General features: G+C 38.7%; 1 protein-coding gene across 4 annotated transcripts in view; it reads left to right on the forward strand.

Annotated features, from left to right (window-relative positions):
- The window catches only part of lrfn1 (leucine rich repeat and fibronectin type III domain containing 1), a 223709-nt gene that overhangs the window by 156438 nt on the left and 40550 nt on the right, over positions 1-26721 (forward strand). For all 4 annotated transcript variants that reach the window (XM_015034432.1, XM_015034357.1, XM_015034588.1 and 1 more), the window contains one exon: positions 16286-16398. The gene's annotated coding sequence lies outside the window, so the exon portion shown is untranslated. The remainder of the gene's footprint in view (positions 1-16285; positions 16399-26721) is intronic.

Raw genomic sequence — 26721 nt, forward strand, 5'->3', positions numbered from 1 at the left:
ATCTTTATGACAGCGTCACGTCAGTCTTATGCACAATACCTTCAAATGGCGATTTCAAACAAAGTGCTAAACAATAACAAGGAGATAAAAGTAAACAAATCAAAACAATACAGTTTAAAAACAAAATATCAATAAAAGAAGTGAGGTATGGAACTAAGGGACATATGACAGAGTGAACGAGTGGGTGTTTGACTTAGTTTTAAAAACTCTAGAATCGCTTCCCCCTCCCCCCCACACTGAACATTTTTCCTTTCACCTAATTTTCCATAAGAAGGCTTGCATCTTTCTGTCAAAATCCAGCCGCTGTAGCTGTGACGTGTTGCGGCTCGCTCTCGGTTTCAGTTTCTATCTGCAGAACAACATTTTAGTCAGCAGGATTCCCAGTGACTGTGTGTAGGCCGTAACGGGGCCATAACAGGGCATTTCTGTATTAGAAACACTTATGTCAACAGGCTTTATGTAATCGTCACTTGACATTTTGAATTACAATAAAATATGTGTCCAATAATATTTAAACTTGCCGAGGCATACCTGTGCAACTTCAGATGTTTTTCCCACTCATATTCAGATTTTGTTTTTCTTTAATATGAATGTTTTGGCGTCTATCAAACACTTTCTGCAGAGTAAAAACATGCAAAACATTTCATGTCGTGAAACGCCGTCACATGACAGCAGAGATAAAAATGACTGCCGTTGTGCATTGTCTAAAAACCCAGGATGAACGGGCGTACCTCGGACTGACAGCTTTTCCTTTGAAGGATGCCACTGAAGCATAAGGTGACACAGAATTGGAGATTACAGTGAAGTACTTAAAAGTTTTCCTTCGGCTGCGTCAACGCTCCGGGGTTCTGCACGATGCCTTTGACTGAGTCGCTGAAATCCAGTGGACGATTTGATGTGTTATCAGTATTTCTCTTTTAAGTACATAGCACATATTTTTAATACTTTATGTTTTATGGCTGGTGGCTTTGAAGCGCGGTATTTTTGTTAAGGAGCTACGGAGATATTTTAAACTCCCACCACTTTCACTTAGGTTTTATATATATATATATATATATATATATATATATATATATATGTCTATATATACTTTTTTTATTCTAAGCTCCATATTATTTATTGAACAGCCGTAGAGTATGTTCCCATGTCTCTGAAAGATTTATCTCTCTTTAAATTCATTTTTCCTTGTGAATTTCTGTAACTCTGAGTGAATCTCTTCAAAGGTTAGTGGGTGAAGTCCAAATGGAACATGCTGTTAGATTTTATTTCTTGATGTCTGAAAATTGGATGAAATCCTCATATAAGTTTAAAATTATGGTGATTTACATCATGTTTTTTTTTTTTTTTTATCTAAATCAACATTAAAAGAAATGTTTTGCAGGCTTTTATTTTTTGTTTTGTGTTTTTTTTTGTGTGCGTTTGTTTTTTTTTTTTTTTTTTTTTTTTTTTTTTATCAAACCAGTTCCAGTTCAAAACCTGGACCAGTTCCCTCCGTTGCCACAAGCCGGACATCAGCTCTGGCAGTGAAAAGCAATGTTTTCTAAGCAGAAACTTCCTTCTTTAATTCCTTCAGGGGCTAGTTAATGAAAATCAAAAACCTATTAAAGCATGGCTAAGAGACAACATGGCACCCTGGTCTTTAGCTTTCCAAAAGAAATGTGATTATTGATCTTTTGTTTAAATGATGCTAATTAAACATGCCTTAGCCCAGATATACCTTTTTCTGAAAACCCTTTTATTTTATGTTTGTGTTCTGATCTTCTTTGGGCTTATTTTTGTCAGCAAGGTGTTGCCATATTCAGTTTATTTCTCTGTACAGTTGTTCTTACCACAGTAGTTAATATCTTCCTTATTTCTTGTGTTTTCTTGTCTCACGTCAGCATTATTCTTTTCCCCTGGCGATTTGTACATCTTTTCTGTGTCTTAGCTCAGCTCCTTCTGCGTTATCTGTGTTAATTATACTTATTTTCCTCAGTCTATCTATGTCCAGCTCTCCCAGAACTGCTCTGAATCCATCTGTTTATGCTCATCTGCGTTCATTATCACACTGCCCTCCTTTTCCTCAGTGTTTGACCTTCTATTATACCTTCCTGCCTGACGTTATGTTCTTTTAGTGCCATTTTGTGGTCAGTTTGTCCTGTTTTCCCACATTTACGTTCCCTGTCTGTCTCTGGTCTGCCTACACTGACGTCCTATCAGAAACCAGGAACGTGGAGATGCCCCAAGTGGCTTTTTCCTTTCTTTTTTATTGTATTCTTTTTTTTTTCTTCTTTCTTTTTTACACATGCATGTGTGTGTATGCATGTTGGTGGAGGCCTCAACAATAATGCTTAAATTTATTTGACAATAACATTTTAGCTAGATCTGGAGCCATAGTAGAGGGCTGTGGTGTGCAGAACTGAGCCCTTAAATTATAATATATATATAACCAGCAAAACAACTGAAACACTGAGTGCCTTTACATCTAAGCTAAAAACAAAAATGTTTAGTTACTTTTGAACCATAATCAATGAAACATTAATAAACATTCTGATGTTTAACTTGACAAAATATAATGCTTCAGATTGACTGTGTGTTGAATGACTTTGTATTTTTGTGTTTTTCAGATGAACTGCCCTATTTGCTTAAATGTGCTATACAAATAAACTTGACTGATTGATTGATATATTGATTTATAGGCAAAAAATATACATTTTCTTTCAACATAGACCTGACTGTGAAGAAACTGGGCCTGATATCGAAGTTACATAAAACAGTTCAGAAATGGTCCAACCACAGACACAGCTTCTGACTTTGCGTTCATCAGGCTGTGCTGAAGGCCCGCTGCGCTACATACGCAGCCTCAGTCGGTTTCTGCGCTTTGGGTTGGAGCAGCCTCCAACTCTTTGGTATAAAGAAACGGTACTGCGGCGCAGCTCCAGCCGCAGCTCCAGCCTGCTTTCAGGTCGCGCTGTGCTCCACTTTCACCTTACAGTTGGTATCGGACGGGATCTGGGCTGGAGGTGAGCGATGAACTCACTGCAGAAGCTGACCTGCTAAAGGAAGGTTCAGCCCGTGGCATTTAGAGCTCATCTAATGTTACATAGTCTGTAACAAAAATAACAACATAACAGTTTGGGCCTCAGCCAAGCTTGCCGCAGTTCAATTAATCAAGATGTCTGAAAGTTGACACCCATGCATGTGAAATTTTTTTAAAAAGTTGAGATTCATGTCAAACAAATTAAACTATTTTTACCTAATAAATACATGTATAAATAAGATTTTTTTTAAATTCAAATTATTTGAAATATTCACATTTTTTTGCTCTGTGATGAAGACACGCCAAGATGAGACAGATTATTAGGACAGCACACTTTCAGCAACTAGTCAATTCAAAGTGCTCTACTTGATTAGAAGGAAAATAAAACAACAGACAAGCAAGAAAGAACAAAAAAAAAACATTGCACTGCAGTGGCAGAGTAAGAGGAAAATTATGACGGGTTGAAAAACATACGACATTTTATGATTTTCCAGGTGTTCTTAGTCGAAGGCAGCTCTGAGCAGCCCTGATTTACAGGAGCTCGGTGTTTCAGCGTCTTTGTAGGTTTGATCCAGATTCAAGGAGCACAAAACCGACTGGTGCTTTAATTTACAAAAGTATTTTAAAGTCTATTCTCTGAGCTACAGGGACCCAGTGGTATGGAAGGACTTTTGGTCTGGGATGATGTTCCCTGTCTTCATGGTTTTAGTGAGAACTTGAGCAGCAGCGTTCTGGATCAGCTGCAGCTGGAGGATTTAATTTTTAGAGGCAACTTTGAAGACCATGTTGCAGTAATCAAATAGACTAAAGGTAAACATACAGATGAGTTTCTCAAGGTCTTATTGAATATTTTATCTCTCCACCTTACATATTTCTGAGGCGGTAGCATTCCTACTGTACGATACTGCATGGTAGCCCCTGGAGGTATTTTGATCTTTAAAGCAGTCTGCAGCTGGGTTGCTGTGGAAGTTCACCAGTCAGCTTTTATTAGAGTTTATTCAGTAAGACACAGCAGCAGTTTAGATTATTCATTAATGTACTTCAATACTCAACTCTTGTCTAATCAGAAATAATCTCTCCCACAGTCTTCTCTTTAAGAACTACAGTCTCAGCAGCATTGTACAAACAGGGAAAACATTGGCTGCCTTTGCTTTGCATTGTCCCCACATTACGACAATGATATGACAGGATGCAACCCAAAATTAGATTCTTAATGAATGTCTGTTCTTACGTTGTTGTAAGGTTGTTTTTTTTTTATTTGCCCCACGTTTATCTTTGAGAACCTGCCCCTCTATTGGTCTGAACTCTGTCAGAAACTAGTTCTGACAGGAAGATCATGACATGAATTTTAACAACGGGACTAAAAGAACACAAGAACTTACAAATAACGAAGCAGAGGCGATGCAGACCAGGGCACAGGCGGCATTGCCAAGGGAACGCGGCACAGAACGACTTCTCTGAGGAGTATAAATACTGAGCAGGGTGATTGATGGAGTGAAAGCAGCTGAGCGATTGCAGTGTGGGGGCACTGAGGGCTGGTGATAAGACAGAAGAAAGACAGTGAACACTATCTAAAAGGAGGATGATAAACAAAAAGAGTAATCATGGGAATTACTCAGAACTCTCCACCCTAAAAAACAGACCTTAGACTGAAGCGAACAAGACAACACACCCAAAAACTGAAGGAGAGACGATGATCACTGCCACAATGTCACAACAGATAGGTTTAATCCTTCAGACCATGACGTTTTACTTTGTCTAAATGAAATATCTACAATCCACATTTAAGACTAGCTCATGTCGCAGTGAGGTCTACGGAAAGCCTCAGTAGGAATTAAACAACTTAACATCATTTAAATCACTGGAATGACTAAAGACACACACACACACACACACACACACAAAAACAGACCTCAGAACTCGGAGCAAACCTGACGAAAAACATGCAAAGTCTTCGTCTTAGACATTGTACTCTCTAGCTAGTGTTAACTTTTAGCTTGCAATTTTCAAACTTTGGTTGTGAAGCTACGACCACAGTGTCTGTAAAACAACCAACTGCAGGCTGTTTGCATGAGGAGACAGGCACATTAATGAACCTGCTAATATTGGGTTGTGTTACGCTATAAAAAGCAGAACTGCCATAAGTTATAATATTTTGCACAGGAAGAACTTGAAAATTCCCTCATTAGCATCTGTAAATTCTATTGCTTGCTTAAGTTAGTTTATAAAAAATGTAAACAATGTTAAGCTATAACTGAAAAAAAAGTTAGTTTCAGCTGCAGTGGGAATGTTGCTTTGATTTTCACTTTGTTTTAACAAAACAGTTTTATTACCATGAAGCTATGATACTTGTAATAAATGTTATATCACCATAATGTCAGACCAGCCAATGCTTACAGTGTCTACACCTGCTTACCCATGCTGGGTTACAGGTGGATGCCTGTCCCAATCGGCCTTTGGGTGAGACGTAGGGAACACCCTTTACAGATCACCGTCACAGGGCTACACACACACACACACACACACACACACACACACACACACACACACACACACACATATTGTTACCTTTCTGCTACAATGTACAGGCAACCTTTTCAGCAATGTGGTCCCTACATTGCCTTTTGTTGTGACAGTAGCTAAGTTTCCATTAAGCATAAAATTGCCCAAATTGAAATTACGAAAATAAATTAGCTTAATGGAAACAACGATTTCCATAAAAAGCTGCATATGTATCTGCTGCCACGTATGAGGGGTTGGTCGCTCCAATGCCTGAATAAAACTTTGACGTTCCCTCTGATAAGCACTAGCGCCATGGCTAAATTATGACTATATCTCATGTAACTGTTTACATCCATTGCTGCCATGATTTTGACTAGTTTATTCATGTGTGATTTTAATTTCACTTATTATTTAATGGAAACGCTGCAATTACAAAATTGCGCTTTTTTTTTCAACATTAGCAGAATGTAGACAAAAATTTGCGCACGATTGTAACGGAAACGCAGACAGTGACAAGTAAAGACAGGAATCACAGTGATGGCACTGTTGGAACTTTCCGTGTTGCAAAGTCAATTGGTGTTCAACAAATCTATTTCAGCTTATTCATCTGACATCTGCTTCAAAGTCGTTCACCCAAGACCCCCATAAAATGGAAAAAAAAAACACAAGCAGGTGTTTTTTTATACATCAGGTTCTGCATTTTATTCTACTGCATTGTTTGCCTCACATTTTCAGTCTCCATTGTCAGAATGTCCTGTGATTTTTCACATTAAAAAAACGAGCAAGACCAAGACATTTCCGAGACCAACATTGTAGATAAAGTCAAAGCCAAATTTTACATGAATTGCATTCATTACGAATGATTTTAAGTGACTAAAGTAACTCCACATAGTCAGCTGAAAGAGTTTAGAGGGGAAACTAAATCAATGTTGTTTTTTCTTTGCTGATAAAACACAGCAGAGACAGGAGCTTCCTGTGTTTCTGTGTTGACATACTGGAAGTGATTTCATCCTGTTTTTTTTTTTTTTCATCTCCTGTTTGTCCTCTTCGTTCTGACCCTTTCTCGCGACAGACAAACCCCGTTCTACTGTAGTTGGCAATAAATCCGAAAACATAACACAAATTACAGAAGACCGAGTGTCACCCAGCGCGGAGAGAATGGAGATGTTTTCTGAAGGGAGAGGAAGTAAAGGGCGCTTTTTTTTTCTTTCTTTTTTTTTTAAACCTGTTTTGTTAGTGATTGCTGCGCCACCACCTTCCACCACCTGTCAAAGTGACAGCACTGACAGTCCTTGGGCACAACTCTGACATTATTTGCTGAAGGTAAATAAGGAAAAATATGTCGCCAGCGCGCATGATTCATAGTTAGTCCCAGCTCCTGTGTGCAGACATGTTTTCACGCTCGTTTTTGAAAACTTGGGGGGGATTGCTGCAAAGATTCTCTATAGTGTTGTTTCGCCTCCCCTCTTTTGGCGATGTAGTGGGGATAACAAAGATAATCCCAGGAGTTGTTTTTTAATTATTTTTTTTTATCTTTTAGTTTGGAATTGTTCTGCCATTGATCTCTGTGAAGGAATTATGCAGCAAAGCTGTCTTTCTTTTCCCCTCCCTGTCATTCTTTTTTAGTATCTATTTAATTGTGCAAAAATTTCATCCAGCTGAAGCCTGCTCTGCTACTTTCTCATAACCCTGCTTAAAGGCTTGTATGGATCAGGATATGGTAATACTCGCCGTACTAAGCCCTTGTAATCTTCATGCTTGAATTTGTGAACAGAGGGCCGTGTCTTTTCGGCGTACTGTAAATAGTGGCAGCATTATATAGCATAGCTGCGTGGAGGAAAGTAGCTCTGTACCGCGTATTGAAAAGAAAAAAATCGCAAAGACTTTTTTGTAGCCTCCTGTAACTCTGCCGCTTTGACACACAAGTGCATTAAATATGACTAAAAGCTAAGAAGATGAACGACTCCAGACTAATGTAATGTTGTCTTGGCAACTTTAATTCATTTCACTGCAACTTAAGACCATATGCATGTGTGGCGGCATCCGGTAAAGCGTGAAATCACTTGGTTTTTCATGAAGCCCATTTGGATTTTGTGGTTAAGACTCAATGGGGCAGAGGTAGTCATAAAACCTTCATTTAGTATATCAGCACTGTCTTTTCTCATTATGAGCTCACAAAATGATCAGTGTCGGTATTGAAATGAGGCCACGCGCTAATGCGGTGAGACCTGAATGTAGTCATGTTCGGTGTTCTTTAATAATCAAGAGACAATCGAAGTTTTTTTTTTTTTTTTTTTTTTTCCCCTTTGTTTTTTTGTTTTTTCCTCTACAAACCCTTACTCAGTGTAATCCAAAGCAATTGACATATAGAGTTAAAGGCTTAGCTTCTATCAAGGGATGTTTGAAATGATTGGGAACTTTTATTTTTAACCAACATTCATATGAAAAGGCCTGAAGTTGTACAACTTTTCACTTTCAGTCATGGTTGGGCTTTGCTGATGCACTTGCTTGTCCACTCCTGAGAAATAATTAAAGACTGTTAGTGCTGGGTGAAATGGCATGTAAAAATAAATTCCTCCTCTTTTTTTTTTTTTCCAAAGTTCATATCCAATTTTAATACATTTTCTTAAAAAATAAAAAATAAAAAAAAACAGAAAATCTCTTAAAAATTTTGTTTTTATTTCAATAGTTAGCATCCCTTTGGAAAGCCAAGAAGCGCATTGGTAGAGAAAAAAAACATCCATATTTTCCAAAAAATCTTCTCTATTTTGCCAATTAATCGATTTTAGCGATTGATCAATTAGTTGATTTTGTCGCTTAATTGTCCAACCCAAAAATCTTTATAAAAGATTTAAGCACAAGGTAGGCATCACAGCAGCTAATAGTTGCATAATCAATCAAAAAACAAACAGTTGTTAATCAAAATTGCAATTACTGTAGCATGTCAGTGCTAAGATTTGAATCACTCACTTATCAGAAAACTGATTTTGTTTTTACACTTTCCCACTAAACTGAAGTGACTCTCTTCAATGGAGCCTGTCGATTATCACTGTTTTAACTTCAGCTCATTAGTTGCACACAATAATCAGATTTGCTCCAGCGTGTCAGCATAAGTCAGAGCAAAAAACACACGAAGCACATGTAGAGAGGAGGATAGAGTCCCAACAACAATCAATTCTCACAATCTTTTGAACACAAATCATAGCAGAGCCAATCATTGCTGACGTAGCAAACAAACTTCTGCTCATCTGATTGGCAAAACGACAAGTTTTGGCAGGGAAATGGATAAGCTGAAAAACAAATGCACTAATCTATCTTGATTAAACGTGTTCAAAATGCAGCAGTTTATATGTCACTAATCATTAACATTAACATTAACACTGCTGTCTTGTCTCACTTGCCCTATAATCTCCGTATGCCCAGAGCTTTAGTTTGGCTCTTGGTGAAAAATAATCTAGATATTCCCCATCTAATATTTTTAGAAGTATTGTAGTATCTGTACAAATGTTTTGTGTAATCAACTTTTGTTTAGCCACACATTCCTTTTTAATTAGGAATGCACCAATTGACTTTTTTCACTTCTGATACCGATGTCAACATCAGATCAGTATCAGCTGATACTGAGTCTTGTTTAGTTTTTATCTTATAAAGTGTTAAAGTTGAAGATTTATAAATGCATTAATATGTTGCTTTAATAAATGTGTTTTTTACGGTGCGAACCCCAGGAAGAGTAACAGTTGTCACGGCAATGGCGAATGAGGATCTTTATAAACAAACAATCTATAAAAGCTGTGAGAACCGCTTTTAGATTTATCAATAAGAAAAGTATCTTAATCCATCTAAGGATATCGGTTTAATATTGTCAGAGTTTAAATTGTTGCCTCTAATACAAAACCCTCACTGGTCCATGGTAACAAATATGGTAGGAATTGTCAGCAGCTGGAAATAAATTTAGATCCACATGACCAGAACCCGCTAAACAACCTCCAGCGCCATAACATGAGGCAATAATTCATGGGAATGAATACTGGTTAGTATTTTCAACTTGGATTGTTATGTATGTCTGAAACCTATCTCTGCAGAGATGCACAATATTGTTTGCTTTTTCCATTATTTGTTATCACTTGTATCTTCCCTCCTATTGTCTGTTTTATAATGCTGTTATGATGTTTGAAAACTGATAAACCATTGCAAGTCTCGACACACCTCGCTACGTATTCTTTGCAGTAGCTGCACACATAAAGGAGGTGCTGATATTGCTGTATTTCCTTATGATTTGTTGCAGGTTTTCAGCCTAATATATTAATATTCAAAACATGCAACACCTTTTTGGCTCCATACTTAAACTTGTACACAGGAACGGGAATTTATTGTATCGTTTATCATTTATCATGACAAATATCATTATAAGATTTTCATTTCTTGTTATGATAATATATTCCAGTTTATGATGTTTTAAAATCCCTAAAACTATTTTGTTCAACAAAGTTATATATATATATATATATATATATATATATATATATATATATATATATATATATATATATATATATATATATAAAACTGCAGTTACTGTGTGCGTTTAGTGACACAAATCACACTTCTTTATGTCACTGGTGTCCTAAAAAAAGCGCATTATGACTGGGAATGTTTTTCAAGAACAGAATTTGTGTTGGTGGGACACAAAATCATGACCAGATGACATAAATAGTTGATATAATCACTTTTACCACAAAATATCAGGATGCAACTTTAAGCCCATATCATCCACCTATACTCGTATGTTAAAATTAGGTAAAATATCACCTGCAGCAACACAGGAGCTGTGGATTGGTTGGTCTGCGAGCATATTAATAATAAAATAACCTGCCTCAATCAACACTGAAATGGTGTTTTATTTCAGCTCAATCCTCCGATTAGTTCTTGTTGTTCTCCTGTAATCTCTCCTTCCTCCACCAGCAGATTCATGAGTATCGATCGTCTGGGGGGGAGCACACACTTACAACCAATTCATTTTTGCCTGACCTGTAAAGGCAAAGGTTTGTAGAAGCTAATAAAAAGCTAATTATTCAATTATTCTTCTCCGACAAGCTATTTTCCTTCAAAGCATTTTATCTATGGTTGTGGTGCATTGGGAGCTCAGACGAAAAACAATTGCTTGTCTGAAATAATTACCTCACTTTTGTGGTTTTAGCCTCGGTTTTTATTGCGAGAGATCAGACCGAGTAGGATATGTCTAATTTACTAAGTGACATATATCCCATTAGTTCAGCGTTTTGGGGTGTTGCTAGCTTAAAACCCCTATTAGTGGTGTAATTAGTGATTGAATGCGCGTGCACAGCTGGAGAAAACATGAACATGTACAGCACATAATTGATACTTTGCCATATAGTGGCCATGATCTCATGTGAAAAGGAGCCCATTAATCAAAGGGCTGACAAGCGGAGTTGTGACCACAGCCGGTAAAGACAGGAAATGGCCTGACAGGAGGCGACTTCACAGATCTGCTGAGGACGACTTTAACCCCCATGGTTATGAAAGCTATCAGGCTATGCTGAACTACTGAGCGGTGTCACTATTATCTGACCGAGTGGTTTGTCACTTGCGTGCAAATCCGATGTGACATTGAGATTGTCCTTTAACAAGCGTGTTACAGCTGCGCCCTGCTTTATTGCTCGTCTTTATCTCGACACCACGATCGCTGAAGTTGGAGAATGGAGCTCCTCCGTGGAGAAAAAATAATAATAATTTTCAATTCAGACCTTAACCTCCCGGTCAGGCGGTTTAAAAATAATTAAGGCCTGTAATAAAAACAGAGAAACCTCTTTAGGAGTCTGTGCTAAAATGAAGTTCTCATACCGCTGTGTGTGATTTATTAAAAATCATCTGGTGCTTACCCAGCTGCACGTGTAAGCTCCAGAATTTCTCTTATGATTTTTGGATATCTTGTATCCATGCACTCATAGATTTGCATTTCATATTACTTTGGTTACTTTGAAATTGATTTAAATTGTTTTAGGGTGAAATGATTATAGAACAGACATTTTACAAAAGTAAAATAAAACAATTTAATTCATAAGTTTGAAATTATCATAGAGTTTCTCTATCCTCTACGTTGTCAAAAATATATGTATTTGATACTGGCTGTATGTTTCTCCTGAGTTAGAAGAATTAAATTTGACACTTTACAATTTCAGTATAGTTGAAGTTAGAATGACAAAGGATGAAAAGCTGTCTAGTCCTAGCTAACTGGGCTGGCAGCTGGTCCCAGCTAGCTACATTCAGCTAGCATCAGCTAGCTACCAATCCAGCTAACAAAGCTAGCCAAACTTCAACTATTTTCAGAATTTGTAGGCAACGCCCAAGAGGTGTTGCCTGACCATTGCCTTCCTATGCAACTCCATTTGATGTTCATCTCCCTTCAGTGCTATGCCTGGGATTTCTCCCATTGAACTCAATTTCTCCGGTTCAGCTTCAGCCGCTGAAATCAACGATATTGATTTTCTGCACTGTTTTACAATTTTATTTTGCCTCTGACTGTAGTTTAGCAAAGGCAGTGGAGGTGAAGTGAACAAAGCCGTTCAGTCCGTGTTGATCTCACTTCCAAATATTGAATCAACATTAACACCCATCAGGTTCAGCCTGGCACTTCTCTCTTTGCGGTGAAGGACAGTTGTTTGCAGTGCAGGCACTTTCCAGTAAACTTCATTGCGTCAAACTAGCGCATTACATACGTCACGGTGAAATGTTTGCGATGGTGTAAAATTTAAAACTTTTACACCATCTTGTGTAAAAGTTAGCTGAGGGTCCAGACCCTCGGCTATTAGACAATATGTTGGTATTTACTAGGCTTCAGAGCTGGGTCACTCCCAGGAAACAAACCAGTTTAATGAAACACTTTCAATTCTGCCAAGTCAAAGGACCAGTAACAATTATGCTACAAGTGTGTTGATAGCTACAATAATTGTAGGGTCAAAGTAAGACTCTTATGTTTTAACCAGAACTTTAGTATTGGAGTATTTGAGCCTGTATGTGTTAGTTTGCCTGTGTTTGTGTGTGTGTTTGGTTTGGGAACAAAACCTACATCAAATTCAAACATGTGCATCCAACTCTTGCTTTTAAGCTAAATTCAAGACGTCGCGTCATCATCCCACCCTGAGAAAAGAACCGTTCCAAAGCATGATTAGTAACTATGTAGTTCTTCCAGGTTTATCATTTGTTATGTGTGTTTTAAAATGTGAAATTATTTACCCTCTTCTTTTAGCAAAACCGCCAGATTAAGATAAAAGCTTAATCTCTCTTGCATCATCAAACACGTCCTGTGTTGGGCCTTGGAGCCCAGCTCTTTTCTATTTTTTGCGCTTTTTCTAGGGAAGGTTACTATAAAGCACTACTACGCTCACCGTTTTTCCATTTCCAATCACTTTCAGAGACAACCAACAGAAACATTGTCAGGATTGCTCATGTCCAACAAACACATTGATATTGAAGATGAGTTTCGAGGTGGAGGTTATTTTGGAAGTAATATTTAGTACTGTTCCACCAGCCCAGCTGGCCTGCTGGATTCGTTTCTTCTCTTTCCCTCTTGTGATGCCTCCCACAGCCGTTCTTCTCCTGCGACAGAACGCGGCCAAAGACGGAAGTCTGAGCCGCTCCCATTGGCACGTTGAGTAACAGCTGACAGAACAAGAGAATGACTGTTTCCCTAACAACTGTCTTTGTCTGGCACAGATACGAAGGGATCACTCTGATGGATAATGACTTGATATAGTGTGTCCTTTGGCCAGAGCTGTGTGCCACCGCGGATCATTTTGCTTCATATACCTGCGGGGGGGAAAAGAAAGAAAGAAAGAAAGAGAGAGAGAGGTCAAATGGTGTGGCTGTGGAGCTTTAGAGGGTGGATTGTTTCGGAGATAAAACGGAACTAGCATTTTCCAATCCAACATCAGAACGTTCTCTCTTGCCTGAGTGATGGTTTGCTGGGAACCTCTACCTTTTTTAGTTTTTTCTTGAACGCCATCAACCCCCACGCTTTTCCCTGTATCTCCTTAATTTAATAAACTCTGACACAAGTGTAGCCCGAGATGAAGTGGAATTGGAAGTGAGACTGGGACGTTGTATCCAAGAGCAAAGGCTTTACGTCATGAATGCTTCATCGTCCGGATGAATAGCGGAAGGTGGCGAGGCTTCAGAGTCTGTCGGAATGCGAACTAATGCGCAGAAACGCTTCAACCTGAGTGCAGAGTTGTGTATTTTCATACACGAAGGCTCACCTGATTTGGTAATCTCACATGGATTGCATGACGCAAGTGAAGCCGCGACTGTGTCGTGTCGATTGTTTTGAGTTTTTTTGGGGCAAAAGAGAAACTGACCTTGACAGTCACCTTTTCTCTCGATGTCATAAAAGGCAAGACAAAAAAACCAAACCAAACAGGAAGCAGGAACGTTGCCATAAAAATAACCTCTCAGAGATTGTCTCCTATTTTTGTCAGTGGGTGTACGTGCTAGTGATACCCTCGCTTTACAGCATGCAGTAATTATCCAGAGGCATTAATCACCGATTTTTTTTTTATTTATTTATTTTGGCACAAACCTCATCATGAGCAGAAGATTGGCCTGTGTTTCGTACAGATGAATTCCAAAGCTTTACCAAAAGAAAGAAGCATACTACATTTTTCACCGCGCTCCTTTGTTCTCTTATAGCTACGGTGATGCAGTGAAATATTAATGACAGGACACACATTCATAGCTGTGGTATCTTTGGCTGCGTTTCTCCGCTGCATCCGCTGCTGCTTATGTTGCTTTTCCTGTTGTTTCATAATCAGATCAGCGTTCATATCGCGCCCAAAGCTGCCAAGTGGAAAAAGGAGCAAGCTCAGTCAATGAGATTATGAATGTATGACAGCATCTCTGGTGTGTTGAGAAATGCGGCCTCCTTTGTTGCTTGAATATTGTTTGGAAATGCGTTTCAAGGCCTGCTAAACTTAGCTAGAAAAAAACAAAGCTCTCAATAATGTTTTGTTCACATTTAGCTATTCCCTTTGTAAAAAAAAAAAGAAGAAAAACAATGCTGTTGATCCATTATGTTCATTATATTAATATACATTAATGGATTCATCAGATACTTTAAAAAAATGGTCAGAAATGAATTATTTCTGTTCGACTGAACGTATTTAATAACACATTTAAGAAAGCGTGGTGGATTCTGTGCATTTCTCAGATTAGGATTTATTTCACGACAGTGAGAATAACAACATTTTAATAAAGACAAATTATTTAAAACATCTAAATATAAATCAATATAAATAAGAAATTATATAAAGTGATGACAGAAGAATAATGGAGTTTCCTTTATTTATCCCTACTCTTCTTTAGTGCTAATTATTAGGTTTGCAAAGCAGAAACTATCTACCAACATACATAAATTCAAGTCTACAAACAGAAAGACTACAAATAATCACCATGGCAACATTCCCTACTCAGCTCCTCCAGACTAGCGGTAGCAGCAATCAGCAAACACCTGGTGGAACGGCAAGTCTGCTGAGCTCATCATACAAACTAATTCTGAGTTCAAAGCTCCTAATGTGTTCACACCAAAAGCGTGTTGTGCATCAGGTGCATCTGGTTTACATTCAAAGTCTATGTAGAGGCGCGTCGGGACGCGTTTCGCATATCTAGGGCTGCGCGATTTGAAGCAGTTGTAGCATTCAACTCATCCGACAAATAGGCCTGCAATGGAAAACAATGACTAGAGCGAGTTTGACCCATCTGACCCGACCTGGACGAACCTCCACATGTACTATGAATGTAAACCAGACACCCCTGACGAGTGAAATGCTGTGGAGCAAAATGTCAACCGTCTGCATTCAAAGTGCACACGCGTCTCGAAGTTGAAGCGTCGGGACGCGTTTTTGATGCGCGTAACGCGTCCCGTGTAAACGCACCACTAGAACAGATGCAAACAGCAATGAGAGGCATGGCTATGAGGACTTCTTGAAGGTGAGGTGTCGGAACAAGCAGAAGCTTCTTAAAGAGACAGTGGCCAATTTCAAGGCGTCAAATTGCGAAGTCAGTTTTCTTTTAAGTAATGTTTGATATATGCAACCTTTTTATAACACTTGAAGGTAACATAGTTGCTTGATTGTGATTGAAAATGGCGCAATTTTACAGCACAATCAAGTGCTGCAAAATTGTCTCGATCTGAATATGAAAACTTGAGACGTTACAACAGGCTGGTCATCGAACAAGAACAGATCTCAGTTCAGCAAATAAAGCCTGTCATGTTAAACAACCAGCAATGAAAGCAGCTAGAAAAAGACCAACATGTCAACAGCGTATAATTATGGATACAATGCATTCAAAAGCCTGTGGCTGTTTTTACATTCAAGGTTTCAAATGCTGAATCACCCAACTGAACAACAAGGCAAAGAAACATAAAAGATAGACATTATTAAAACATATGGCTTACCATCAACATGTTAAAACTTTTTTTAAACAGTAAGACCAGTCATAAAGGGGAACATTAATATATTCAATGAGATTCAAAGCATAATAAATCAAGGACATAAACAAAACACGTTTCATAGATTGAGATGCATCTTCTGTGTGTCATAAGATGCTCTGGTGGGTAAATAATCATAAATAAAAACATTAGGAACATTTTAAAGGGCCTTGAAGGAAAGGTAGTTCTTGAGGTTGAGGTGTTTGTGTTGAATATAACACACCATGTTGATTTTTTTTTTCTTTTTTTTTGTCTCATAGGAGTTTTGTTTTTCTTAACATTTGGAGTCCTTGGCATCGCCCTGACTGTCTGGCAGCTGCCTGTTCAGGATGCTGCAGCTGAACCTGTGATGGACACCAGGGCTTGATATTTGGTGAGTTTTGTCTGAATATCTACACACTGACAGTGAGCGGTTTCACGCCCCGTGCACCGTGAGCTCTGGCAGCTCAGAAAAAATAAATAAATAAATAAAAGTGAAAAATGCAGTGTCAAGCTCCGGTGGGACAGTATGGGAACTTAACACAGACTGTCGAGCAAAACTGCAGGTGCCAGAAGAAGTGGGTCAAATGATTTTAATGCCGGTGTCCAGCGTTACTCAGCAGGTTGAGGCACAGAAAATGTCTGCTGTTGTGCATATGTGGGGAATAAACAGACACAAGAGACTGCCTGGTAATAGATCCGCAATAAACAGAAATTAATATTCTGAAATGCAAACACCACAGTGATGTGCATTAGGAGGGGTGAGTGGATTACATCTGGCTAATTAAAGTTGATTTGTTCATAATGCTTCTTGCTTACGGCAGATTGAATAGCTGTTTTTAGACAGAATTCAGAGCTTGGTTTTATTTTCGTGAGTAAAACATGCTGCGTTACCCTTCATGTCATTAAGCAATAAACAGTTCTGTGAAAACTTTTCATATATTGATTAAAAGTATGAGGTTTTATGTTTTATTAATTTAATTTAGCATTTTTTTTAACAATGATGAATGATTATTCATAAAATAAATATTAATTTGAACAATGTACAGGTAAAAGTGAATCATATATGGAGATGATTCATATAATTTAATATATGATAAGATGGAGAGCTCACCGTATAGTGTTTGTTTTGTTTTGCTCTTTTGCAATGCATCAATGTTTGGGGTTTGCGTTTGTATTTCTGAAAAGATGGAAATTTAATGCAAAATGTTAATTGGAAAACAAAAAAACTACAGTAAATTAACAAAAAGTAATAATTGTGCAAATATAAACTTGCAATGGATTTTCTTCTATTCCAAACAAGGTCAGGATCCATTTCAACCTCAGATCTTTTCTGCTCTTTTGATAAATTTTCAATACAGTTAAGGTGTTTGGTTTCCAAAAGCCAAATGGTCTTCCTCATTTATTCCAAAATCAGTTTTGATGTTTGTTTGAGGATAATTGCTTCACCGGAACATTTGATTATCTCGAAACTAAGCAGATCTTTAGGATGATTCTGACACTACAGTGCTTAATAATACAAAACTTTCAGGTCTACCAACTTCACCTTTATGCCTCTGGTCATTGCTTCTAAATACTTTTTGTTTTTCCCCTTGGAAATATAGACTAAAATATGTCCAAGCACAATGACCCTACAGACACTTCAGAGCTGGTTTTGGAATAAATAAATCGCTCTAACCTCAATAATTCTTGAGGTTAAAAGCCAATATGTGGCCTATGATTAAAAGTAAGGTCAACAGCAAGAAACCAACTCACTTAATACACCTTCATCGATTCTAACAAGATGAGCAGACTGCTTTTCCTTGCAGGGTCGCTGGGAGTCATCGATCTATCTTACGAGCCAAATTGTTGTTTATAAAATTAATTGAAGTTGGTTAATGAACCCAAGAAAATGGTTTAAATAAAACAAAAGCACATCATTAATTAGGAGATTAATGCCGATGAGTGCATGTCATACGATGCACATAATGATGATTTTAGTCTGTAAAAACGCAGTTAGTTTTTACAGACTAGATTCAGTGTGCTCAGATTTATGACAACTCGTGTTCCTTCTACGCATTCACTAAAGAAGGAAATGCAAAAAAAAAAAAAAAAAGCTCCGAAGTGGAAGAGATGCAGACTAACTGCTACAAAGTGATCCTTAAATCTTTGGGATTTTGATGTAGTAGCTGCTCATGAAGTCTCATCAACTTGGCAGCAACATGATTTGTGGATGCCGGCTTTCAAGAGATTTGTATCCCACTGCGAGAGATTTCAAATATGTAAAGATTAAAGGATTTTCCTCCAAACAAACAAACAAACAAACGATGTCCAACAATATGGGATGTAAGCATGCTATCTATAAAATGAAAGGCAAATCAGTATGACTCTTCTCGTCCTATAATGTATTTTCCAAACTTTCTTATTATCAATATTATTGATTAAAAAAATTAGAAAAAAAACAGGTGTCACTTATTCAGCAGACAACATACTGAATTAAAGAGATAAGATGAGATTGAGCTATATTCTGGGATAACACTTCTTTTTAATAAGAGAAAATGGTTTAAATAATTAGTCGTGTTTTCAAATAATCTAATCAGTAAATAATTACACAGTTATGGAGTAATCAGTCTAATTATTATTATTATTTTTAAACTACTGGTTATCAAATGCAATCCAGACTGAAATAGCTCTTAGTTAAACGTTAGCATTGTTAGCGGCTAACTTTTTGGCAAATCATGATATTCTCCCAGAATTACAAATCATCTTATCTGTCACTTAGTCACTATATTTTACTTCTTACTTTCTACCATGCAAAGATTTTAGAAGAGGAAGTTTCAACAGTGGGTTTGCTCCCAGTTGTTGCCAGCTAACCTAAATAGTCATTATTGGCTAATTTTGCTAATAACTATACAATAGTGCAATAGTGTGACCTAAAAAACATTTAAATTCAAAATATTTAAATCTCAAACACATATGTTGAGCTTAAGTCACATGTTTTCACTTCAAGGTAATAACAATCACTGAGACTAACTTCAAAAGTCTAAGTCTCAGACTTACGTATATCCAGTCCATATGCGGTGATGATGAGCTCCCTCGTAAAGTTGCCGTGCAACCGACTGTATCTTAGATTGGCTATAAAATGGGGGGGAAAAAAGCCGGCAGCACTAGATAAACACTATTCTAAATGGCACAGTACAGTGTAAAATCTTAAGTTAAAACTCTGTGCACAAAATGATAGAGTAAATGATCCTTGCAGTCTCTTCGGAGGCCAGTCAGCTCAGAGTAACCGTATGCATGCGAGGTACAGTGATTACGTGGATCTATGTCAGTGTTTCCCAACGCTGGTCCTCTGAGACACGCTGTCCTGCATGTTTTGGGTGTGTCCTTGCTTCGGTCCCAACTGATTTCCATTGACGGCATTTGCTGGACTGCGATTACCTGAATCAGGAGTATAAAAGCAGGGGAGGGTTGGGAAACAGTGATCTACGTGGTACACTCTGACCAGGTTCTGCACTGTTACCTTTCTGCTGCATCTGATCCACTTTGCTTCTAGTGACTTTGCATTGCTGAGTGTATTCCCTGGTCTCCTGGGGAAATGTGTGAGGAATTGTGATGATGTGTGTAAACCTCTGACCCTCTGTGGTCTGGACCTTTGTGGTATTATTGGTCAGGGACTGAACAGAAAAATATGATGGCTGCCACTTGTCCTCCTCTGGTTCAAAGGGAACGCCAGAGCAAAGCTAATTACCCAGCTTGTGTAACAGCATTGGACATAACAACACTTCCCCCCTCCCTCTCCTCCTCCTCATTGTATGCATAGCGAGCAGCATCTACAACAGCCTGCATAACTCTGCATATTTTGACATCTTGCAGTTTGTGTGTCCCCAAAACCATTTATTCCCATCATTAAGTCTGTTTTTCTTTGATAAATTAAATTCATCCTTTCCTGACGACAGAAAAAAAGGCAACTCTTGCTTGTGCACACATTGGGCATATGCCCAGATGCTCTTTTAAGCATTTTTTTAAAAATCCTACTTGTCAATTCTGAGGGCAGTAAGGTGGCCAGCAAGCAGCTTCTCCACCTTTATCCTCCGTTGCTCACATTTATGGCACTACAAACTGCAGTGACGCTCTTCTGCACGCATACTCTGAATATTATTATTTTTAATAACGAGGGTGGGAGGAGGGGGTCAAGGTATTATCTTAAAATTCAAGTGCACATCCGTCTTCTCCTTCCCGAACCCCGTCTCGTGTCTCGGGGTCTACTTTTCTTGTCAGAGCGATCTGAATCTTCGCTGGCAAGTCTTTCCTGGAATACCAAGTGCCGAGATCAGTGACAGAGGGGGGTGTGGAGTGAGAAGCTCGGGGACATTCTTGAGGCTTCAGAAGAAGATATCACCTCCATCTCTGCACCTGATACTTGTTACCGTGGGCTCTAATCATCTGAAGAAATTAAGCGACACACCAGGGCGATTCCCGCCTCTTAGAACAACGTCTGTGAAAATCTAAATGGGGGGGGTGGAGCGGCGGAGGGGGGAAATCTGGTGAAATGACACGCACCTGCAAGCGCGCAAAGTGGCATGCAGCAGACGCCTGGCTCTGGGGGGAGCCGTGCTCGCCGTCTTGGACCGGTCTCCGTTTTTCTTTTTTTGTTCCCCTCCCCTGTCAGTCAGATATCTTTTTGTTCGCCACAGACACTCTCAGCGTTGGCAAACACATTGAACGCTGAGTCACTTAAACATCCACATCTTGACAGGCAGCTGATTCACTGTCCATTGATTTCCTCGTACATCATATTCTTTTGCCATCTTTGTAGCGTGCAGGGTGGGGGGGATGAGTGGGGGCTTTGTTTGAGCCTTTCTGCACACGTGTCTGTCTTTGAGCACTCTGGTTTGCACATTAAAAACGTGACGCCGTCCCTAATGAGTCATGGAGGTGCAACTTTATCCCATAAGTATCCTCATTAGTTACAAGGCCCCACAACTGAGTTTTAGAAATCCATTTATGTTCATGGCCAAGAATAGCACGGTAAGTGAGAGCAAAAGCAAGCCTCCGAAACAAAAAGGAGTGTGTGATCCGTGTAGACATCCTCAAACCCTCCAGTTTATTCATTCTGAATAAAATATGGATTGCTGTTTGATTTAAACTTGCACTTCATGGCTTGAATACAAAAAAGGCAAGTTTTTCATATAAGAAAGCAACAACAGATTTATTATTTTTTTTTGTATACTTGTGACTCACTTTTCATACATTTCGTTTTATTCGCCTGTGCAGAAATTGGTGGGGCGTCGCAAATTGCAGAGCAGGAGAGAGTCTCGTCTTTCAGACCCGGCAAATTTTCACCAATCGTTGCAACTTTTCCGCAAACCTGACCAATCACTTTAGCGCTTCCTGTATTTCCTTCTATCTGACCAATCCCCTTAGCTGCTTTCTAACTTAACTTCCTGTTTCACCAAGTCTTTTGAACACCAAACCTGCAAGATGAAAGCATGTGTGACATTAAACAACAACACTTGCCTTTTTGTTTTTGGGGGGGTTGAGATGTAATGCTACATAAACAGTCTTCCTCTTTTGCACTTTGACAACTCCTCAGGACATTATTTTTAATTCGATTAAGGATGCTATTTCAGGAAGGCACAGGAAGGTGTAAGTGTTATCTGCACTTTAGATGTTAACTTTGTTCAAATTGTGTGTCTTTTATGTGAAGGTTAGCTGCAGCAATTCCAACCTTTTTGCAAAACCATGTTATGGCCTAAAACAAGCTTGCAACTTTGAACACAACTTTTTGAAAAAAGTGCTACATAATCAGTCAGGTTAGGCCTCTGCAATCACAAAAAAAAAAATAATAAAAAATAAAATAAAAAAACATTGCAACACCCTGGAGGGAATGGTAATTAGAGTGCATGGCATTATGACTTCTATAAATACATGCCTATTATTATTCCATTATTGTCTCCTGATGTAAATTCTGTAGAAAACCTGTGAGATAAACTCAAGAAAAGTGAGATTACGTAATTAAATTTACACTCCCAGTAATACCTCACACCACAGAGTTCAGCACAAGCACCTCATACGAAGGTATTTCTGGCGCCTTGCAACTGAGAAGTTTAAGTCAAAGAGAAAGAAGAAGTCATAAAGGAGCTTTGCAATTGTGTATTTTTTCTGTCAGCATGGAGTCAGTTTATACAGACCGATTGATTTGATGCAGGTGTGATAAAGCAGAAACACATCTAAAAGTTGCACCGCATTAACCTTTGAGGACTTAGATTTTGAGATCGCACAAAGAGAAACTGTCAATTCTCTCACCGTTTTGCTTTCACCAGTAGAAATGCTCTCAAACATTCGGGGCTGTAGATCTGGCAAAAAGGGCTCAAGCAGAGCATTAACAGCATGGCCACCATCTATCGCACTTTCTGTTACTTTTGTGAAAATCAATCGTATATTAACTTGGGCTTACTTTCCTTACTGCATGAATAATGTAATTTAAAGCTTGGGTCTTTCAGATAAAAATCATAGTGTGAAAAATGCTGCTGCAATAAAAAAAAAAAGAATTTATGTTAAGCTTTTGACACATTGATTAAAACAAAAAAAAATATGTAGCAGTAATTCAATTAATTAGTGAAATTAAAATTCTTTGGAACTGCTATGTGAACACAAGTGGCTGCCCTTTTTCAAAGTACGGTTTTATGAATGCAGCATATCACCACAAAGCGAAGCTCTTTCTACCTCCCAGTTCACGGCAGTACAAATCGAGTGTTCTCACTTTCATCGCAAATGTGAACATCTGGATGTCTTTCCTCAGGTTTCCACCCTTTGCTGTGCTCTGTAAGTGGCTCATGACGCACTGCTGCTGCTGCTACACGCCGTCCATCTGCACATTTCTTCCGAACAATGCCGTGACAAAGGGGTGGGAGGGGGGGAACCTCTCCCTTTCACATGATCTACCAGCGTATGCAGCATATGGGCCACAGACCGCAGGATAGCAGCAGACGATATGTGCTCAAGAGCTACGGCTCCTTCCACTGTCTACCGCGCTGCAGAACGAGTGGGACGGACCCCTGAAGAGAGAGAGAGACCTGGCAGAGGCTCCGCTTCCATCTGCCTGCATGCCTCGCAGTGGAGCCCAGCTCGCACCACTTGAGATTATGCTCACGTCCAAGTTGTTACTGTAATTTGCATTGGCTCATAGGCAGGGGAGAGCGAGGAGGTGGGGGAGTTGCACATGAGGCAGGGATCTTATAAGTGGTCCTGGCAGCACAATGAGCCTGCATGGGTGTACTATTATGGACAAGTGGCATGGGCAGAGCTATATTAAAGTGCAATAATGGGATTGTGCTGGTTGTCCTGCTGACTAAGATTATGGTTTGCGTTAGTGCATGAAGTAAATTATAGAAATGTGCAATTGGAAACCATAAGTCACATTCAGTGTTGGTGTTGCAGGCTTTACAGACGGACTGTTCAGTTAATCTATTCTTCCCGCTCCTGGAGAGCCATGACACTCGGACAAGTACAGGTGCATCAGTTCACTTTGATGCACCTGTATTAGCATGGATAGCTGTTTTAGAGATCCAAAATATCAATAATATCCAGCTACTAGCAAAGATAGATAGATAGATAGATAGATATATAGATAGATAGATAGATAGATAGATAGATAGATAGATAGATAGATAGATAGATAGATAGATAGATAGATAGATAGATAGATAGATATGTTTTCCTTTTGTTTTGTGGTTCTCAGATCTGCCAATAGATTTTTTTTTGTCCAATAATTTTTTTGTACTTTGCTTTAGGAGAGAAAAAAGCTCACAGATTTGTTAGGTTTTTTTCTGTTTCTGTTTATTATATTAATAAATTCCTAAAATATTTTGTAGGCGCCTTTAAATTTTGCCCTGTTTTTGTCCTAGGTTCGACCAAAATAAAAAACCCCTGAAGGTCAAACACTTGATGCTATGTCACAAGCTAAATAATAAAAAAGTATCGATATCGGTATTGGTGATACTGGCCCTATATTTACTCGGTATTGGATCGATGCAAAAAAAATATTGATGTCAGAGATGTCACTCTTCTAAGAAGCTTGTTCACTGCATGCAGTTGATACTTTGTTTTGTATGTGCATTTGGAACTCTGAATCTGTGGATTTGGCTCTAGTGTTAAGAATTGTGGGTGGTCAGTATGATTGGTGAGTTCAGTCCATTTCCCACCTTACAATGCCAGAGGATGAAACCTAAAAACAAGAACAAACATGCAGTACTGCCCTGTCTTTTTGTCGCTGTAGTTCAAAGCGGAAACATTATCATAAAATCTCATTAAGAAATTCATTAAAATTCGAGGCAGCTTTGTTTGTGCCATTGCCCTAACTGAATCTGTTTTGGCTTTTGAACGTCATGGCTGCATTTATTTGAGAGGGAGACAGTTTGAAAAATAAAAACACACACAAAAAGCCTTCCTGTTGTATAACTCAGAAGTGAAGTCACATTTCCCCACTAAGAAAAAAAAAAAGGCCCTTTTAGCTCAGTTCCACAGAATGTTTTCTAATGTCCTCATTTTTCAGCCTTAATTTGTTTCCAGCTTGATAGCTTTCGGACTGCAATTGGTTCGTCGGCTAATGTATCAAATTCACTAATTAACTAAAGGCAGAAAATAAAGCACAACTGCTGATAAAGCAACCTCAATCAAATAGGTTGTGAACTCATTATTTATAGCAACGCTACAACAACAGCGACTAGTAATGAACTTCCTGTAGCTGGTGGCAAAGTCACTACATGTGCAGTATTTAACGCCTTTATCCTTAACAATTGTTTCCATCAGTAGCCCCTTTTTTTATTTTTATTTTTTTTTATTAGATTACAGTTATTAAGTTAGATTGAATCTACCAGAGTGGTTAAGATTGGAGTTTTAATGCCAGATTAGTTTCTTATTAACGTTCATTTCCGCCGTAAAGTTAGTAAAACATCAGCACTTCTGCAAAGCAGCTAATCTGTTTTGTGTAACTGTGGCCTTTTCATTATTGAAGGAAACGGCCCTACGCAGCATTCATCTATATTAATTTTTGCACAAAGCCATTTAAAAAGGGATATTGATAAAAGATAATTACGTGACTGATGTGAGCGAGAGTGATAAATACGTCGTTCACTCAAATACTGGGCCTGACAGGTTTGCGATTAGGGACTCAGCAAGTGTGGCGCAAGCTTATCTTCAGTCACTCTAAACATTTCATTCCCATAATTGCCAGTTATACTGATATGTCATGGATTAAATAAATTGACCCCATTTTCCCTGCGAAATGTAATTGGAGGCAGAAAATGTCATATAAAGATCTAATTGGGCCAGAGGATAATGCACGTTGCATCTGTTCTAATTACAGCAGTGTTGGATGTTGTTGTCTCACCTCTGAGATGTGCGCAAGCTGAGCAAGTAAATATGCGATGAGGGCAACAGCTCGGCTTTGTTGTATCCAAAAGTGGTGGATTAGTATTAGAAAAACCAAAGATTTGGGACAAGAAGTCGTGAATCAGCCAATCACACGGCAGCAACAAGTTGCATTTAAAGCATCTATACGTGGCCAAGACAACACGTTGGGCTTCAAAGCATCATCAGAGTTAGGGAGAAGGTATGTTTAAGGGGTTGTGGTTGTTCATGTTTGGTTGTCTCAGTCTTGTCTGAGTATTTCAGAAACTGCTGATCTCCCGAGGTTTTCACTCATGACTAATTCTCGAACGATCGGCGAATGATCGGAAAGTGTCCAGGCAGTGGCAGGTGAGTGGAAGAAAATGCCTCGTTGATGTCAGGGATCAGAGGAGTGCAGTCAGACTGAAACGGCTTAGAAATAAAAAGAAATAAGATAGAAATGCCTTGGTTGTAAAAAGTTACTTTTACAACCAAGGTATGTGGAATACGACCACTGAATGGACAAAACAAAATACCTTGGAGCAGATGGACTATAGCAGCAGAACATCATAACTCCTGTCCTGAGAGAACAGGATCCTGAGGCTTCGGAGAGTCATTGAGTTTAGATCAGGCCGAGAAAATCCAACCCGCCTCGTTCTGATCCCAAAGGCTTTGTGTCCGAGACCTATCCAACCCGACTAATTAACTTTATTTACATCCCTGAGCCTGAAATAAACCTGATATATAACTTTAATTACGCTTTCATTTTTAGACCACTATTTAAGTAAGCCAATCTAACATCTCCTGTTTTCAGCTTTTGTTTAACGTCTTCCAGCTCTATCTTGTCGTGCGTTGTAGCCACAGGGTGAGTCAGGTGCGAATCCTGTGGGCTGCGTGATTGGTTGGATTCTATCTCCATGTTTGTTACAGTCTGATTAACTTCTGCAATGTATTACAGCCTTATTAAATGCACCACAAACCAAGCCCGACCCAAACTGATGATCGAGCAAATAATTCTGGCCCAACCTGGCCCATATTACGACTTGGACCATAAAGCTAAACTCCACTAACTCACAAAAATAACAGATTGGAAAAACATTGGCTAAATTCAAGCATAAATTGAAGAAAACATTGTTCCATCCTTCTAAAAATCAATGATATAAGTTTGTAGTTGGTGTGTAATGGTGTCAACCCACACTTTGGGTTATTTGGTACAAGTTGAACACTGTTAAATGCCTTCACCTACCATCTAATGATGGCTTCTTTCACCAACTTCAGCTCAAAGCACCTCAAGTTGGTTTCTTAAGCATAACAATACATTCTCTGTACTCTGGTGGCCTCCAGT

Source organism: Poecilia latipinna, unplaced genomic scaffold (assembly GCF_001443285.1).
Source record: "Poecilia latipinna isolate Pla-1442-1.1 unplaced genomic scaffold, P_latipinna-1.0 Scaffold1, whole genome shotgun sequence".
Classification (NCBI taxonomy): domain Eukaryota; kingdom Metazoa; phylum Chordata; class Actinopteri; order Cyprinodontiformes; family Poeciliidae; genus Poecilia; species Poecilia latipinna.